Consider the following 14089-nt stretch of genomic DNA (forward strand, 5'->3'; position numbering starts at 1 on the left):
AGTCAAGAAACATGGAGGAATACATGTGTTCTGAAGCAGGATTTGATGGAAAGTGAACCAAATGCCTAGAAATTTGTGAACATGAGGATGAAATATATATCCTATGATGTGCATCAACTGAAGAAATAGTAATGTGCCAGTGTTGAATAAAAATAAATGTCCAAATACACATCATGTCCCATAGGAGTCTACTTGCATTGATGTTAAACAGGGTCAGTTACTGAAGAAATGTTAGGACTTCTATTCACCATTCACTGAAGTTAGTTTTCAGTACTAGGAAACAAATACGTATTTCAGGTGGATGAATATTTCTGAGAATAATCTTGTGAGAAGTTGATTATAAATCCACATACATGAACATGAATTTAGGGAGTGTAAAATAAGACACATATATTTTATATTTTGAAAAATCTGGAGAGTGTGTGTGTGTATATATACATAGATATATATACACAAACACAAACACAGAGACATTAAGAAGTAAAAGTATATATGCCAATTGAAATTCATCATGAAATATATATCATTTAAAGATCCAAAAATATTTATTTCACTGAATATGGATGTATGTATCATGTTGTTCAAGTAGGAAGCTCACACATAGGTTGATTTTCAGTTCAAACAGCATTTAGGAGGAGTGATTTCTTCTCACAGATTGTATCTGCCAAGTCAGCCACCTCAAAAGAATGTAGCTGGGAAAACAGGTAGGATTCTGTATGTGCATGTAAAAAGACATGTGCTGAATAGGCTGCAAAGAAAGGGAGACAGGAATTCACATATTTGTTAAGTTTAAAAACACATGGAGATCTATTACATTGGACTAGATTCATAACATGTACCCTTTATAATTCAAAAGGCCTGCCAACTACGCATCATGCCTCCTCTGAACTGCTAGTATTTTTATTCTGTTTGGGTTATTTTTCTCTATCATATTATGATTAGTAGTCAGAGTCTAGTAGGGTATGGGTTAGTGTCAGGGATTCAGTTTTTGGAATGGAAAATAGGAAAATAAATCCAATGTTTATGCAAATATGTTCTCCACAAAATCTTCCCACAATCATCCAGAAAAATGCCTTGACAATACCCTTGCCCCATGTAAGACGCAATTCGAGAAGAAGAGTTAGAAAATCATTGAATACATATGTGGAATGAAAAATGCTCAGGAGTTCACAACTTTGGAGGTGGTAGAGGAGTTTCCAGAAGTAAGGGACAGGAGAAACACTCCACAAACATGGAGCTCTGCTGGCCTAAAGACTTCTTGAGAAACTGCCTCTGAGAATGGGCTTTTGAAATATATGTTGTTGTCAGGAGCTTTAGCTTCTTTTGTAGTGAGACCATCAAAGCTGGGTCTTCATCTATGTGACCTGGAGGATATGGTTTCTGATTTTCCAATGAACATGAGGCAGAAGTGCTGAATTCTCTCTTTGTAGGTAAACTGTGGGCATTGGGGGCTAAGTGTCTCCCCGTGGGGACTCTGAAGCCATTTGGTCATCCTCCACTTTTCGTGGTGTTTCTTGCTGCTGCACTAGGAGTTTGGTATTTGCTTCATGAAATACAAAGAGTTTAACTGGGACACAGTGCTGGAGGGAGTTCTGTCACGTGTGGTGGGTCAGGGTCCTAGGAGAATGCACCAACCATGATTCTATCTTACAGAGCGTGGCCCCTTGACCATAGCAACCTGATTCTGAACATTGTTCTGAAACCTCTTCATATAACAAGATGCCTTTACATATAAGGGTCTGCTGGGTGCACCATGTCAGTCACAAGCCATTTGGAAGCCCATCGCAGATCCACATGGCCCCACCACAGATGTTTTATCACACACCTGCACACCACTGCTCTAGGCCCACTACTCAGCAGGCCCCGCCATACTGGCATCTCTGTTCTTCATCATTTTCATGAAACCCGTCAATCAAGGCACCTGTCTGGTACACTCATGATCAGCAACAGGACATCCAAAGGTTCTCCAGTGCCACCTGGTCATGGGAATTTCAAAGATTGCATGGTATTTATCTAGCCGTTTTTAAAGGATGAAGTTGGAGGCACTGTGGGTTTCCATTCATTCAGGAACCATTAAATGGTGAGAAAGATCATTTCAATGAAATCTCTGGAGAACTCTAACAAACAAGGCTTCCCAAAGAGTTGCCAAAACGTCACATGAAACCAGGCCCACTGAGGTGTACAATGTGAGGTCCATGTGTGTTTTGACTCTCAACTATGGCTGCCAGGTCTTTAAGAATAAAATCATGTGATATCCTGGCTGAGATTCCCAGTGTTCTGTGGAAAGTCACCCTGGGCTTCGATCTCAGTTTCCAGGGGGGGCTCTCATGAGTGGCCTCGGAAAATCCCAACTCAATTCATGGCAATACTTCTCTGAGTTCAGTTCCAGAACTCAGTCTCCAAGGGAATCACACCAGAGTTCAAGCCCAGGCGGACCCAGTCCTCTCTTCCACCACCACACAAATGATCACAATTGAAACCAAAACACTGCCAAAAGGCCCTCATCTTCTTCCATATAGACAATACTCATAACCTCTGGCTGGAGGTTTCCATGAGGGGCACAGCCTAAGACAGTGTCCACAATAAGCTCCCTTGCCCATCATTTGCCTAATGTCAGGGTGGCCTGGACACCCTTCCTTTGAACCAGGAGTGATCAAATAGGCCTGCCTTTAATACTGCTCAGCTTCTCCGCTTGGAGGCCTGCTGATCTTGGGGTATAGATTCTTTGTGTGAATTGGAGTCATGAGAAAACCCAAGCACATAATGGCTAGCCTCTGCAGGGCTTTGAAAAACTCATTTGACCCAAAGGATCCCTATTCTCACTTGATGGAGGACAGGAAACTTACAGAGGAAGGCAAGAGACTTCATCCACATTGACTGCTTTTTTGCCATATTGGCTATGGATGCACATATGGGATCTTTCTTGAGATCCATCAGGTGCTGACAATCTAAGCCACAGCCTTACACAGGGCCAAGAGGCTGATTCAGACACATCCCTTTGCAAAGCAATTAAGCAAAGAGCCACAAGTGATGCCCGTTCGTTTGCATTTGAAAACTGTTTTCTTCAGGCTTCACAAAGGGGTGTCCTGAGGCAAAGACCTTGCTGACATCCAGGGAAACAGAACAATAGGTAAGCAAAAGGCCCAAAGCAGGGTTTCTCCACTGAGAACTTAATGGGCCCACTGATATCTGAGTTTTCTGAGATGCTCACTATTCATTTCAGCTATCTAGTACATGGCAATGTCACCAAGCTTGGAGGTGGTACATATCTTGGACACAAAACCATGAGCCTATTCTGAAGAGTGGCCAGAATTCAGGAAAAAACCAGAAATTTAGGAAGATAGTAGGTTTTGCTCATGGATAAGGCAAGCCCCAGTCCATTCATAAATTGGGCAGGATGAATGCTGGAAGCTTTCTACTAGACAGTACACATCCATTGATGAATTCTCTTTTCTAATGTCTACAACCACGGACACAGTGCGATACACAGACATAGCAACACTCGCCTTGTCAAAAGACTTGCTAGAAACAGTCCACTCCAAACCAAACAAACCGCCTTTCCTAGCTCTTCTCAGAACATAAGACCAAACCACAGACTCACACCCACACCCACAAAGCCACCTCCTTCCCCAAGTAGGTCTGTGACTACCCGCAGTGTCCTCTGACAGGTGGGCCATACTATGTTCCCCCGAAATGGCCTGTCCTGTCTCAGATCTGGACTCCTTGGCCAATTCTGTGAAGTTATCAGGAGCCAGGGGTGAGCCACTACCTGCTTTCTCAGGAAAGACCCCCTTCAGAGCTTTCTTGGCAATTGGCCATCCTCACATCTGTAGGTACCAAGAAAGACTGACTCTGTCCTTGGTAAATCCAAACAAGTGAGCCCACTGGGACTGGCACTGGGACTGCCTCTGGGTGCCTGGCTTCCTGGATCCCAAGTTCAGAGAGTTCCATCACCAAGGAAGTGTGGTGAGGTCACTTCCTTCAGGAACTGAATGAGGTCACTGCCTTGGAAACCACTCTGTCCTAACTGTTGCTTCCAAGGGTCCCATGAGATGGAGGCTGCCCCTGCTTCCTGTGACACTTTCACAAGTTAGAATGGTATATCAACCATAGGCACCCAGGAAAAGCTCTCCACACAGGCCTGGTTTGGTCCATCTTGTCTACATTAAGAAGAGAGAGGCTCATTCAGACACATCTTTTCATCCTGACCAGGTTGTTTGCCACAGAAGATGACTTCTGCTCTCTCAGGTCCTTCCTGGCTGCCTACATCTTCTCCAGGGATCATTTCTGCATGGACCTTTGAGGTTCTCAGCAGGTGGAAGATCCCCTACATTCCTGTATTGTAAGACCAACTCTGTCCCTGCTCTTCTGTAAAGTTAGATTGAGAAAAAAGTAAATGCTTGGGGTTAAGAACATGTTCGATTTGGGTTAGAAATCATTCTGCTGGATGAAGAATGGTATTGGGAACCTGTGATATTTATAATAATATAGAGGTGAAATATATGTATGAAAACAGAAATCTAAGTAAGATTTGAAGGCCAGAAGGGCATTGGGCCCTTGATTGAAATACTTAGCTTTGAATTACATTCTGTACAGATGTCTCTGACAAATCCATATACAATGGCATAGGACCTTGTACCTTGATGATTGAATGTAGAAGAGAAGATCCAGTCAAAATGGGATAGGAGTTATGATTAGGAAGATAGTCAGTAGGTTGAGGAAGAAGAGTGGGTATAATATTTAGACCAAAAGTTCTTTAGCAATAGGGTGTCTGTTAGAGAGTGAATGTAAATGTCAGCACATGTGAAGAGTCAGTCACAATGATGAACTGGGGAAGATATGTAGGAAAGGAGATATGAATATAGACATTAGGAAATCAGGAAAAGGATAAAGTGAGTGATAAGATTTGACATTTTCAACAGGGTTGAGGTTGAATATATAATCTAAGGCAGAAACAAATGTGTAGTCACCAATAGGATTGACATTTGAGAGCATTAGGCAACCTGGACAAGGATGGTTTTAGTAATCCATGCTAACTTTCCAATTAGGCTTTGGTACAATCATAAGTGTGACCTTTGCATTTTGTGTCCAGAATATCACTGTGATAAAATATATATGTAGATCAGGTGACATGAGTATTTCTTCAACTATTTTTGGGAGCAATGTATTGAAGACGTATAAATTAGCATTCGGGGGTACAAATAGGTATACCCAGGGTCTATGAGTATAGAGATAATGCATGAATAGACCACACTGTGAATAAAGAATATAACTGGTTCCAATTTAAATAATGGATTGAATTGATATCTGAAAATATATAGGAAATCTTATATTGATACAGGATCATTCATTCCAACCAGTTATACATCTAATGGTAATATTAGGGTGATGGTTTACCATGAGGGGTGTGTGAGTTTCGGTTCCAAAGTGATTAAGGAAATCCAAAATAATATGCTTGGAAAGAAGTCTCATGAATAGACCAGTCAAGAAACATGGAGGAATACATGTGTTCTGAAGCAGGATTTGATGGAAAGTGAACCAAATGCCTAGAAATTTGTGAACATGAGGATGAAATATATATCCTATGATGTGCATCAACTGAAGAAATAGTAATGTGCCAGTGTTGAATAAAAATAAATGTCCAAATACACATCATGTCCCATAGAAGTCTACTTGCATTGATGTTAAACAGGGTCAGTTACTGAAGAAATGTTAGGACTTCTATTCACCATTCACAGAAGTTAGTTTTCAGTACTAGGAAACAAATACGTATTTCAGGTGGATGAATATTTCTGAGAATAATCTTGTGAAAAGTTGATTATAAATCCACATACATGAACATGAATTTAGGGAGTGTAAAATAAGACACATATATTTTATATTTTGAAAAATCTAGAGAGTGTGTGTGTGTATATATACATAGATATATATACACAAACACAAACACAGAGACATTAAGAAGTAAAAATATATATGCCAATTGAAATTCATCATGAAATATATATCATTTAAAGATCCAAAAATATTTATTTTACTGAACATGGATGTATGTATCATGTTGTTCAAGTAGGAAGCTCACCCATAGGTTGATTTTCAGTTCAAACAGCATTTAGGAGGAGTGATTTCTTCTCACAGATTGCCAAGTCAGCCACCTCAAAAGAATGTAGCTGGGAAACCAGGTAGGATTCTGTATGTGCATGTAAAAAGACATGTGCCGAATAGGCTGCAAAGAAAGGGAGACAGGAATTCACATATTTGTTAAGTTTAAAAGCACATGGAGATCTATTACATTGGACTAGATTCATAACATGTACCCTTTATAATTCAAAAGGCCTGTCCAACTACGCCTCATGCCTCCTCTGAACTGCTAGTATTTTTATTCTGTTTGGGTTATTTTTCTCTATCATATTATGATTCGTAGTCAGAGTCTAGTAGGGTATGGGTTAGTGTCAGGGATTCAGTTTTTGGAATGGAAAATAGGAAAATGAATCCAAGGTGTACGCAAATATGTTCTACACAAAATCTTCCCACAATCATCCAGAAAAATGCCTTGACAATACCCTTGCCCCATGTAAGACGCAATTCGAGAAGAAGAGTTAGAAAATCATTGAATACATATGTGGAATGAAAAATGCTCAGGAGTTCACAACTTTGGAGGTGGTAGAGGAGTTTCCAGAAGTAAGGGACAGGATAAACACTCCACAAACATGGAGCTCTGCTGGCCTAAAGACGTCTTGAGAAACTGCCTCTGAGAATGGGCTTTTGAAATATATGTTGTTGTCAGGAGCTTTAGCTTCTTTTGTAGTGAGACCATCAAAGCTGGGTCTTCATCTATGTGACCTGGAGGATATGGTTTCTGATTTTCCAATGAACATGAGGCAGAAGTGCTGAATTCTCTCTTTGTAGGTAAACTGTGGGCATTGGGGGCTAAGTGTCTCCCCGTGGGGACTCTGAAGCCATTTGGTCATCCTCCACTTTTCGTGGTGTTTCTTGCTGCTGCACTAGGAGTTTGGTATTTGCTTCACGAAATACAAGGAGTTTAACTGGGACACAGTGCTGGAGGGAGTTCTGTCACGTGTGGTGGGTCAGGGTCCTAGGAGAATGCACCAACCATGATTCTATCTTACAGAGCGTGGCCCCTTGACCATAGCAACCTGATTCTGAACATTGTTCTGAAACCTCTTCATATAACAAGATGCCTTTACATATAAGGGTCTGCTGGGTGCACCATGTCAGTCACAAGCCATTTGGAAGCCCATCGCAGATCCACATGGCCCCACCACAGATGTTTTATCACACACCTGCACACCACTGCTCTAGGCCCACTACTCAGCAGGCCCCACCATACTGGCATCTCTGTTCTTCATCATTTTCATGAAACCCGTCAATCAAGGCACCTGTCTGGTACACTCATGATCAGCAACAGGACATCCAAAGGTTCTCCAGTGCCACCTGGTCATGGGAATTTCAAAGATTGCATGGTATTTATCTAGCCGTTTTTAAAGGATGAAGTTGGAGGCACTGTGGGTTTCCATTCATTCAGGAACCATTAAATGGTGAGAAAGATCATTTCAATGAAATCTCTGGAGAACTCTAACAAACAAGGCTTCCCACAGAGTGGCCAAAACGTCACATGAAACCAGGCCCACTGAGGTGTACAATGTGAGGTCCATGTGTGTTTTGACTCTCAACTATGGCTGCCAGGTCTTTAAGAATAAAATCATGTGATATCCTGGCTGAGATTCCCAGTGTTCTATGGAAAGTCACCCTGGGCTTCGATCTCAGTTTCCAGGGGGGGCTCTCATGAGTGGCCTCGGAAAATCCCAACTCAATTCATGGCAATACTTCTCTGAGTTCACTTCCCTAACTCAGTCTCCAAGGGAATCACACCAGAGTTCAAACCCAGGCGGACCCAGTCCTCTCTTCCACCGCCACACAAATGACCACAATTCAAACCAAAACACTGCCAAAGGGCCCTCATCTTCTTCCATATAGACAATACTCATAACCTCTGGCTGGAGGTTTCCATGAGGGGCGCAGCCTAAGACAGTGTCCACAATAAGCTCCCTTGCCCATCATTTGCCTAATGTCAGGGTGGCCTGGACACCCTTCCTTTGAACCAGGAGTGATCAAATAGGCCTGCCTTTAATACTGCTCAGCTTCTCCGCTTGGAGGCCTGCTGATCTTGGGGTATAGATTCTTTGTGTGAATTGGAGTCATGAGAAAACCCAAGCACATAATGGCTAGCCTCTGCAGGGCTTTGAAAAACTCATTTGACCCAAAGGATCCCTATTCTCACTTGATGGAGGACAGGAACCTTACAGAGGAAGGCAAGAGACTTCATCCACATTGACTGCTTTTTTGCCATATTGGCTATGGATGCACATATGGGATCTTTCTTGAGATCCATCAGGTGCTGACAATCTAAGCCACAGCCTTACACAGGGCCAAGAGGCTGATTCAGACACATCCCTTTGCAAAGCAATTAAGCAAAGAGCCACAAGTGATGCCCGTTTGTTTGCATTTGAAAACTGTTTTCTTCAGGCTTCACAAAGGGGTGTCCTGAGGCAAAGACCTTGCTGACATCCAGGGAAACAGAACAATAGGTAAGCAAAAGGCCCAAAGCAGGGTTTCTCCACTGAGAACTTAATGGGCCCACTGATATCTGAGTTTTCTGAGATGCTCACTATTCATTTCAGCTATCTAGTACATGGCAATGTCACCAAGCTTGGAGGTGGTACATATCTTGGACACAAAACCATGAGCCTATTCTGAAGAGTGGCCAGAATTCAGGAAAAAAACCAAAAATTTAGGAAGATAGTAGGTTTTGCCCATGGATAAGGCAAGCCCCAGTCCATTCATAAATTGGGCAGGATGAATGCTGGAAGCTTTCTACTAGACAGGACACATCCATTGATGCATTCTCTTTTCTAATGTCTACAACCACGGACACAGTGCGATACACAGACATGGCAACACTCGCCTTGTCAAAAGACTTGCTAGAAACAGTACACTCCAAACGAAACAAACCGCCTTTCCTAGCTCTTCTCAGAACATGAGACCAAACCACAGACTCACACCCACACCCTCAAAGCCACCTCCTTCCCCCAAGTAGGTCTGTGACTACACGCAGTGTCCTCTGACTGGTGGGCCATACTATGTTCCCCCGAAATGGCCTGTTCTGTCTCAGATCTGGACTCCTTGGCCAATTCTGTGAAGTTATCAGGAGCCAGGGGTGAGCCACTACCTTTCTTTCTCAGGAAAGACCCCCTTCAGAGCTTCCTTGGCAATTGGCCATCCTCACATCTGTAGGTACCAAGAAAGACTGACTCTGTCCTTGGTAAATCCAAACAAGTGAGCCCACTGGGACTGGCACTGGGACTGCCTCTGGGTGCCTGGCTTCCTGGATCCCAAGTTCAGAGAGTTCCATCACCAAGGAAGTGTGGTGAGGTCACTTCCTTCAGGAACTGAATGAGGTCACTGCCTTGGAAACCACTCTGTCCTAACTGTTGCTTCCAAGGGTCCCATGAGATGGAGGCTGCCCCTGCTTCCTGTGACACTTTCACAAGTTAGAATGGTATATCAACCATAGGCACCCAGGAAAAGCTCTCCACACAGGCCTGGTTTGGTCCATCTTGTCTACATTAAGAAGAGAGAGGCTCATTCAGACACATCTTTTCATCCTGACCAGGTTGTTTGCCACAGAAGATGACTTCTGCTCTCTCAGGTCCTTCCTGGCTGCCTACATCTTCTCCAGGGATCATTTCTGCATGGACCTTTGAGGTTCTCAGCAGGTGGAAGATCCCCTACATTCCTGTATTGTAAGACCAACTCTGTCCCTGCTCTTCTGTAAAGTTAGATTGAGGGAAAAGTAAATGCTTGGGGTTAAGAACATGTTCGATTTGGGTTAGAAAACATTCTGCTGGATGAAGAATGGTATTGGGAACCTGTGATATTTATAATAATATAGAGGTGAAATATATGTATGAAAACAGAAATCTAAGTAAGATTTGAAGGCCAGAAGGGCATTGGGCCCTTGATTGAAATACTTAGCTTTGAATTACATTCTGTACAGATGTCTCTGACAAATCCATATACAATGGCGTAGGACCTTGTACCTTGGATGATTGAATGTAGAAGAGAAGATCCAGTCAAAAAGGGATAGTAGGTAGGATTAGGAAGATAGTCAGTAGGTTTAGGAAGAAGAGTGGGTATAATATTTGGACCAAAAGTTCTTTAGCAATAGGGTGTCTGTTAGAGAGTGAATGTAAATGTCAGCACATGTGAAGAGTCAGTCACAATGATGAACTGGGGAAGATATGTAGGAAAGCAGATATGAATATAGACATTAGGAAATCAGGAAAAGTATAAAGTGAGTGATAGGATTTGACATTTTCAACAGGGTTGAGGTTGAATATATAATCTAAGGCAGAAACAAATGTGTAGTCACCAATAGGATTGACATTTGAGAGCATTAGGCAACCTGGACAAGGATGGTTTTAGTAATCCATGCTAACTTTCCAATCAGGCTTTGGTACAATCATAAGTGTGACCTTTGCATTTTGTGACCAGAATATCACTGTGATAAAATATATATGTAGATCAGGTGACATGAGTATTTCTTCAACTATTTTTGGGAGCAATGTATTGAAGACGTATAAATTAGCATTCGGGGGTACAAATAGGTATACCCAGGGTCTATGAGTATAGAGATAATGCATGAATAGACCACACTGTGAATAAAGAATATAACTGGTTCGAATTTAAATAATGGATTGAATTGATATCTGAAAATATATAGGAAATCTTATATTGATACAGGATCATTCATTCCAACCAGTTATACATCTAATGGTAATATTAGGGTGATGGTTTACCATGAGGGGTGTGTGAGTTTTGGTTCCAAAGGGATTATGGAAATCCAAAATAATATGCTTGGAAAGAAGTCTCATGAAAAGACGAGTCAAGAAACATGGAGGAATACATGTGTTCTGAAGCAGGATTTGATGGAAAGTGAACCAAATGCCTAGAAATTTGTGAACATGAGGATGAAATATATATCCTATGATGTGCATCAACTGAAGAAATAGTAATGTACCAGTGTTGAATAAAAATAAATGTCTAAATACACATCATGTCCCATAGGAGTCTACTTGCATTGATGTTAAATAGGGTCAGTTACTGAAGAAATGTTAGGATTTCTATTCACCATTCACTGAAGTTAGTTTTCAGTACTAGGAAACAAATACGTATTTCAGGTGGATGAATATTTCTGAGAATAAGCTTGTGAAAAGTTGATTATAAATCCACATACATGAACATGAATTTAGGGAGTGTAAAATAAGACACATATATTTTATATTTTGAAAAATCTGGAGAGTGTGTGTGTGTATATATACATAGATATATATACACAAACACAAACACAGAGACATTAAGAAGTAAAAATATATATGCCAATTGAAATTCTTCATGAAATATATATGATTTAAAGATCCAAAAATATTTATTTTACTGAACATGGATGTATGTATCATGTTGTTCAAGTAGGAAGCTCACCCATAGGTTGATTTTCAGTTCAAACAGCATTTAGGAGGAGTGATTTCTTCTCACAGATTGTATCTGCCAAGTCAGCCACCTCAAAAGAATGTAGCTGGGAAACCAGGTAGGATTCTGTATGTGCATGTAAAAAGACATGTGCTGAATAGGCTGCAAAGAAAGGGAGACAGGAATTCACATATTTGTTAAGTTTAAAAACACATGGAGATCTATTACATTGGACTAGATTCATAACATGTACCCTTTATAATTCAAAAGGCCTGTCCAACTACGCATCATGCCTCCTCTGAACTGCTAGTATTTTTATTCTGTTTGGGTTATTTTTCTCTATCATATTATGATTCGTAGTCAGAGTCTAGTAGGGTATGGGTTAGTGTCAGGGATTCAGTTTTTGGAATGGAAAATAGGAAAATAAATCCAATGTTTATGCAAATATGTTCTACACAAAATCTTCCCACAATCATCCAGAAAAATGCCTTGACAATACCCTTGCCCCATGTAAGACGCAATTCGAGAAGAAGAGTTAGAAAATCATTGAATACATATGTGGAATGAAAAATGCTCAGGAGTTCACAACTTTGGAGGTGGTAGAGGAGTTTCCAGAAGTAAGGGACAGGAGAAACACTCCACAAACATGGAGCTCTGCTGGCCTAAAGACTTCTTGAGAAACTGCCTCTGAGAATGGGCTTTTGAAATATATGTTGTTGTCAGGAGCTTTAGCTTCTTTTGTAGTGAGACCATCAAAGCTGGGTCTTCATCTATGTGACCTGGAGGATATGGTTTCTGATTTTCCAATGAACATGAGGCAGAAGTGCTGAATTCTCTCTTTGTAGGTAAACTGTGGCCATTGGGGGCTAAGTGTCTCCAAGTGGGGACTCTGAAGCCATTTGGTCATCCTCCACTTTTCGTGGTGTTTCTTGCTGCTGCACTAGGAGTTTGGTATTTGCTTCACGAAATACAAGGAGTTTAACTGGGACACAGTGCTGGAGGGAGTTCTGTCACGTGTGGTGAGTCAGGGTCCTAGGAGAATGCACCAACCATGATTCTATCTTACAGAGCGTGGCCCCTTGACCATAGCAACCTGATTCTGAACATTGTTCTGAAACCTCTTCATATAACAAGATGCCTTTACATATAAGGGTCTGCTGGGTGCACCATGTCAGTCACAAGCCATTTGGAAGCCCATCGCAGATCCACATGGCCCCACCACAGATGTTTTATCACACACCTGCACACCACTGCTCTAGGCCCACTACTCAGCAGGCCCCACCATACTGGCATCTCTGTTCTTCATCATTTTCATGAAACCCGTCAATCAAGGCACCTGTCTGGTACACTCATGATCAGCAACAGGACATCCAAAGGTTCTCCAGTGCCACCTGGTCATGGGAATTTCAAAGATTGCATGGTATTTATCTAGCCTTTTTTAAAGGATGAAGTTGGAGGCACTGTGGGTTTCCATTCATTCAGGAACCATTAAATGGTGAGAAAGATCATTTCAATGAAATCTCTGGAGAACTCTAACAAACAAGGCTTCCCAAAGAGTGGCCAAAACGTCACATGAAACCAGGCCCACTGAGGTGTACAATGTGAGGTCCATGTGTGTTTTGACTCTCAACTATGGCTGCCAGGTCTTTAAGAATAAAATCATGTGATATCCTGGCTGAGATTCCCAGTGTTCTGTGGAAAGTCACCCTGGGCTTGGATCTCAGTTTCCAGGGGGGGGCTCTCATGAGTGGCCTCGGAAAATCCCAACTCAATTCATGGCAATACTTCTCTGAGTTCATTTCCAGAACTCAGTCTCCAAGGGAATCACACCAGAGTTCAAGCCCAGGTGGACCCAGTCCTCTCTTCCACCGCCACACAAATGACCACAATTCAAACCAAAACACTGCCAAAAGGCCCTCATCTTCTTCCATATAGACAATACTCATAACCTCTGGCTGGAGGTTTCCATGAGGGGCTCAGCCTAAGACAGTGTCCACAATAAGCTCCCTTGCCCATCATTTGCCTAATGTCAGGGTGGCCTGGACACCCTTCCTTTGAACTAGGAGTGATCAAATAGGCCTGCCTTTAATACTGCTCAGCTTCTCCGCTTGGAGGCCTGCTGATCTTGGGGTATAGATTCTTTGTGTGAATTGGAGTCATGAGAGAACCCAAGCACATAATGGCTAGCCTCTGCAGGGCTTTGAAAAACTCATTTGACCCAAAGGATCCCTATTCTCACTTGATGGAGGACAGGAACCTTACAGAGGAAGGCAAGAGACTTCATCCACATTGACTGCTTTTTTGCCATATTGGCTATGGATGCACATATGGGATCTTTCTTGAGATCCATCAGGTGCTGACAATCTAAGCCACAGCCTTACACAGGGCCAAGAGGCTGACTCAGACACATCCCTTTGCAAAGCAATTAAGCAAAGAGCCACAAGTGATGCCCGTTCGTTTGCATTTGAAAACTGTTTTCTTCAGGCTTCACAAAGGGGTGTCCTGAGGCAAAGACCTTGCTGACATCCAGGGAAACAGAACA

This window comes from Ictidomys tridecemlineatus, chromosome 13, assembly GCF_052094955.1.
Source record: "Ictidomys tridecemlineatus isolate mIctTri1 chromosome 13, mIctTri1.hap1, whole genome shotgun sequence".
Taxonomy (NCBI): domain Eukaryota; kingdom Metazoa; phylum Chordata; class Mammalia; order Rodentia; family Sciuridae; genus Ictidomys; species Ictidomys tridecemlineatus.